Source organism: Balaenoptera acutorostrata, chromosome 8 (assembly GCF_949987535.1).
Source record: "Balaenoptera acutorostrata chromosome 8, mBalAcu1.1, whole genome shotgun sequence".
Classification (NCBI taxonomy): Eukaryota; Metazoa; Chordata; class Mammalia; order Artiodactyla; family Balaenopteridae; genus Balaenoptera; species Balaenoptera acutorostrata.
This window is the reverse complement of record NC_080071.1, coordinates 7,490,470-7,496,469: the sequence shown is the minus strand read 5'-3', so window position 1 is coordinate 7,496,469 and position 6,000 is coordinate 7,490,470. Positions and strand designations below refer to the sequence as shown.

Sequence of the window (6,000 nt, the reverse complement as noted above, 5' to 3'; positions counted from 1 at the left end):
CGCGGGTGCTGACCAGAGATGGGGAAGGGCGCGCGGGGAGGTGGGAGGAGAAGTGAGGCCCTAGGGCAGTGGGCAGGTGAGGAGAGGCTCGGGGGTCGAGAGCCGAGGTGGCGCGGCTCGCGAAGGCGGGAGCGTCTGCTGAGTCAGGGACCCGCAACAACCTGGCCGCGCAGGGGGCGGAGTGGTGAGCGCGTGGGCGGGCCGGGAGGCGGGGCCTGCGCCTGACGCGTCCCGAGGCCGCTGCGGCCGCGGGCCGGGCGGGGCGGCGGCGGCGGCGGCGGCGGCGGCGGCCGCGGGGGAGGGGCACGGCGTCAGCGCGTCGCCGGCTGGGCCGCGCTGGTGGCCAGGAGGGAGAGACGAGGAGGAGGAGGAGGAGGAGGTGAGTAGGCTCCGGGCTGGGGAGCCGCGCGGGCCGGCGGGGAGGCGGGGAGCGCGGCCCCTCCCCTCCTTGGCGCCCGCCTCGCGGGGCCGCGCGGCTTGGAGTTCCCAGAGGGGCTGCGGCGGCGGCGGCGCGGGGAGCCGGGGGGCGGAGCTGAGGGCCGCGCGGGCGGCGCGCTTCCCGGGCGCACGCGCTGCGCTCGCGGGGCCGCCGTCCGCCCCGCTCCCTGAGCCGGGCACCCCGGCTGCTGTGTCTCAGTCTTGCTGCGCGCTGGCCATTTTCTGACTTCCTTTTCTTGGGTTCTGCGCGCCTTGCGGGCCGGCTTCCCGCAGCCAGCGCGCCGCAGCCGCCTCGTCGCGCGGCCGGTGAGGGTGGCTGGGGGCGCGTCGCCTTCTCGCGGGGAGGAGGGGGGCCGGGCTCCCGGCCTTGGCCCGAGGAGCGGAGGGGCCTCCTTGCCGACCACGAGACTGCCGGGCCAGTGGTCCCTCGCGCCGCGCGCCGCCAGGTCTTCCTGAAGGACCCTTTGCGCCTGGCCCCATTATCGCCCTAACTCTCCTGACCTCTCAGCAGCCCCTTAGTCAGCGGAGGCTAAAGATCTCACTCACTTTGCGCTCTCCCCGCCCCCTTCCCTCCTCTGACGATCCTGCATATACTTACTTTAATCGGGACCCAGGCAGTCTGTTTGGGGGGGAAACGTTCTCTGAATTTGTCCTGTAAATCCAGCCGTGTACCCAACAGCGAGGTTGAAATACTACGTTAATTTAACCTTTAGTCTCGAGGGAGTTTTTTTTTTTGGTCTCCCCTCTCTGGCAAAGGCAACTTTTAGAGTCTTCTGAGAACTGTACTGCATTACATTGTCTTTGAGATAATTCTTAAGTTAGCGCCTGGAGGCAGTGTGATGGGAGGTTCAAAGAGAAGGCTTTACACTTTTTCCTCCACCTGTATCACAGTTTGAAATGGAAAACGTGCGTTGACGGTGATTTTCCACACGAGGTGGGTTGCAGAATGCAGCCCCCGTGAGCCGTGGCTCTCCTTGGTTATTGGGTGCTACCCCTGAAGTTGATTTTAAAGCTCAACAGAATGGTCAGGTAAAGGAGCTGCTGAAAAGAAATCCAGTATAATTCAATAGAGCCATTTTATTGGATTCTATTAACCTGTTTAACCTGAAGCTAGAGCATGGCAGGAGTTTCATGTAGGAACCCATATACCAAGTGTAATATTGACTTTTAATTAGTGCATTCCAGGTTTGATGTGGAATAGAGTCACAGCTCACTGCCTTTCATTATATATTATATATTTCATTATATATTTTCCTTAGGATCTTGTATTTAAGAAACAGTTTTAGTATTGAGGGTGGGAGGAGTACCCTTTGAGTCATGAAACTTTCTTTGACGAACTTGAAAACTGGGTAGGTAAAATGTGAACCGTGATACTGAGGTAAGGTAGGAAACTGAATTTTATAGCATTACCAATTTGAGAAGTTAAGGCTTTTTTACTCCTGTTTTGAAACCGTGTTGACGTCTTAATCTGACAGACTGCAGAAGTACAGAATTTTCTGTTTGTGAGGAACTTAAGCACTTAATTGTTAATTATTATTAATAATTAATTTATTGCAGCCCTATTATTTTGCAGAGTGAAAATAATCCAAGTTTCCTGAAGAGATTTAACATGAACTGAATAAACTAGTTGACTTAACCGAACACTTAGGTAGATAATTCATACCTCCCCAATGGATTATTGTTTTGTACTAAAAAAGCTTGTATATTACTAACTTTGAATTTTTTCCCGGTGTTTTAAGTATATGCCTTAGTTTGTGATTTGGAGTCATTAGATCAAATGATACAATTATATTTAGGCAATCTTTACATTTTATCAGTTGAAACAGTACTTTCCAGTTTGTTTGAATTTAGTAACGATTTTCACTTCGAGAATGTTTATTCATATTCTTGACTCAGATAGTCTGTGTGAATTCCAGGAGACTGGCATTGCAAGAGTCCTAGGGTTATGGTGTATGTAACCTTGATATTAATTAGGAAGAAAGGTCCTATACACATGTAGTCATCGAATTCCAGCATCCTCAGCATCCCTTTTGTTAGTGGTCCTCAATGCAGAAGTCCCCAGGTCCTTGCTGGGGTAGGGTGAATTCTTTGCATCTCCCACTCCAGTGTTTACTGCAGGTGTTTAGTAGATACTTTTTGGCTTGTATGCATTTTCCCTGGTGCGGCTTCATGTGAGGTGGGCTGTGTTTTATTCATCTTTGTATGCTTCATGTCAAGCGAAGTGTACTTTGTAATGCCTGTGGTTTTGTTGGGCTTAATCGAATTTAAGAAGGTAGCAGAGTGCTTGGAAGTCATGAATCACGATATTATAAACTTCAAATACCTCATTTCCGTTTTTGTGTTGAATAGATACTCTGTTAGGCTGAATTCCAATATTGAAAGAGGTAGCAGGTATCTAATATTTTAGATAAATTGAGGCAAGAGTTTAACATTGAGAATTTTGTTCTTTAACATGCATTACCCACTGTGAAATTGGGAAAGGACACCATTATTTAAATTTTTTGATAGGACACCTCAGTTGAGCTAAAATAATACAAATTTTCCACGGGAGCAAAGTTTGAGAACGTGAATTGAATGACCCTAATTGTTACTGTACGCCACATTTTAAGGCCTTGGTTTCACTTTATAAAGATATATTTTTCAGTACATAGACTTCTGGAAGCAACATGACTTTTGGAGTTCAGACTCCTGTGGTAAGCTGTCCTGAAATGATATTTTAAACAGTTTTGGCTGATGCCTTGTGCTTCATGGTGGTGATACTGAAAACAAACAAACAAACAAACCCCAAACCAAACAAACCTTACTGTATTTTCTTTTTCCCTTAGGCTTATATTCTCTTTCTTTAATAGATTATTATAGTGTGCTTTGTTTATTAAAAAAAAATTACTGAGGAGATTTTTCAAGCGTTTCTTTTGGAAAGTACCACCACTCCGCCCTTTGAATAGCCTTGGCAAGTAATGTTTGGGCAAATGCAGGGCTGTTTCCATAGTGTGATTCCTATTTGAGTATGTTGAGTTATATGAATAATAGTTTTCATAGGGACATCATCTTTGGACTACATGCATTTTTTTTTCCCCCTCCTGACACTATTACTGAAAACAATTGTACAGTAGAGTATGATAGTGCTTAATTTGTAGGGAGCAAATAATTTCATATCTATCATTGCTGGTTCCTGTGTCAGTCCCAGGCTACCTGGCCCACCCACTCCCTGTTCTGTCTTTTCCACCCACTTCTTGAATTGATTTTTAAGACTGAAAATACCTTAAGATCCCCAGCCTCTTCAGGAGGTGGGATCTGGAATTACTCTGGTGCCCTCAGCATCCATTGCTCACAGAGGTATGGTGTCTTATTATATCCTTGGCATGTACTCACTTTGACTGAGTTTCAAAATGAGATTCTCATTTTGAAAAATGCTTTCACTCATCAGGAGTCTTGAAATACATGGCATAAACATTTTAGGGAAGTATGTGTGAAGCATCTAGAATATATTAATATAGATTTAGATGGAATTAGGTTATAGAATCAGACAATTGATAAGAATTAGTGAGAATGTCTAGTCATTTTCTCCACTTGAAGGTCACACTTAAGTCATTTAAACTCAAGATTACAGTTTTTTTGAGTATTTATTTTTAAAAGTAAAGCAGTTCTGCAGTATTTCCTTAGCATAAAATAATCCATAGAGTTGATATATTTCTTTTATTATTCCTTTTTGTATTCCAGATCCCTTGTGGACCTGGAACCTTGTCTTGAGCCTGCTCAAGAACTCTCCCTCTCCTCGCCATCCTCCCTCCCCTCAGGGAACTTGGACCTGGTCTTGTCCATGGTGGACGGCGGGGTCCTAGTTCAACTGGGGCAGAACTAGCAGAGTCAAGGTACTTTGATACTGCTTCTCAGACTCACACTCACTGGATTGACTTCTCAGATACTGAGGACAGGACAGCTGAGAGCTGGGCTCTTTGGGTGTTATAATTACAGCTTTTTTTGAGGGTCAACTTTCATTTGCATCTGACGCTAGGACACCCTGGTCATCCAGTCATTACGTAGATCCCCTTCCTGACTACCCTGCTCTTGGTTCTCTGCCTTCATCGCTGAGTTACTTACTGGGTGATTTTTATCCAATTTCAGTGGTAACTAATTATTTTCAGGTGTTTGATTTTCTACCCAGGTTTTCTCTCAGTTTTGAGCTTTCATTTGACCAAGTATCTGTTATACTTTCCCATAGCACATTTGTTCATTATCTGTCTTTCTTTCTAGATTGTGTGTACCCCAAGTGTTGGGACCGAATTTGTGCTGTTCCTGTCGGTGTCAGCACTTAGTACAGTACCTGGCACATAACAGGTGATAAATAAATACTGATTGGATATAATCAATAGTATGTTATCAGTATGGGAAACCAATTTTCATATAGAAATTGAGAATTCATACAAGAAGTTCAGACATTTCATTGCCATCATAAGTACTAGGGGGTCTGTATATTTTAAATTATAAGCATATCCACATACAAAATAGCATCATTAATCATCTGGCAGAGAGTTTATTTAAGAAGAAAAAGTATATAATTTTCACCATGTATTGTTAGGTGTTGCACATTTCTGTTTTTCTGGAGTTTGATTAAATGTATATTATTTTATATTTCTTACAAATAGAAGTTTTATGGCACTATAAAGAAGTGAATTTAATGGCCCTATTTTTGTGCATTAGTAATTATATACTAAAGAGTAAATTTTCATTAAAAGGCCCTTAAATGCCTGCTCATAAAAAAGAGAGAGCTCTTTGATTTTGTTCTCCATACAATCCCAGTTATTGTATTGAGGAAAGTTATCAAACTCTTTAGTAGTCTAAACCTTTAATTTGGTTTCAGAACAGTAGTCATGTATTGAATACCCAAATTACCATGTCTTTAACAAGTAATGCAGACACTTATTAAAAAAGTAATGACCATAACTTTTCATGTAGAATTTCTTGTGCTGATTTTTTAAAGAGGACTGTTGAACTACATTCCCCATGAAGGCCAAAATCTCATACTTTTAAGGATAGTGGAGTATACATTTATGTATAGAGAGGAGGGGGATGGTAATTTTTGTAGTGGCATTTTGAAGTGGATAGTTTACTAATTATGTTGAGGTAAACACTTTACAATTCTAAGAGGAAAACTTCAATTATCTGAATGAAATGAGGTACATGAAATTAGTTCAGATAAGTGGGGGAATCCTTAGTGTAAATGATGCATATCAAGGGACATGACCTCAATCTTGATTTTTTTTTTTCTATATATCTGTCAGCTGGTTTTACATTACTAGATTCTGATTCTTTTTGGTCATGCTGGGAATCATTGATGGAGGAGGTAAAGTTTGCTCTATAATTTTTTTTTTCCTTTGCCACAGAGGGAATCCAGAATATCGTATTCTGTGACAAGTATAATTGCTCATCTCTCGCCTGTACTGCCTGCCCTTTTAGGAGGTACACCACAGCCTCCCATTTTGTCACCTTCCTGTCAAACGTCAAGTGTGTTTGGGGACTCCTTGAGAATACACTTGATTTGAAATTAAAGCCACACTCCTC

The 6,000-nt window shown here is 43.7% G+C and overlaps 1 protein-coding gene across 11 annotated transcripts in view; it reads left to right on the top strand.

The window, feature by feature from the left end:
• Window positions 1–240: 240 nt before the first annotated feature.
• GTDC1 (glycosyltransferase like domain containing 1) overlaps window positions 241–6,000 on the top strand; it is a 424,521-nt gene continuing 418,761 nt past the window's right edge. For all 11 annotated transcript variants that reach the window (XR_009009059.1, XR_009009061.1, XR_009009060.1 and 8 more), the window contains exon 1: window positions 241–379. The gene's annotated coding sequence lies outside the window, so the exon portion shown is untranslated. The remainder of the gene's footprint in view (window positions 380–6,000) is intronic.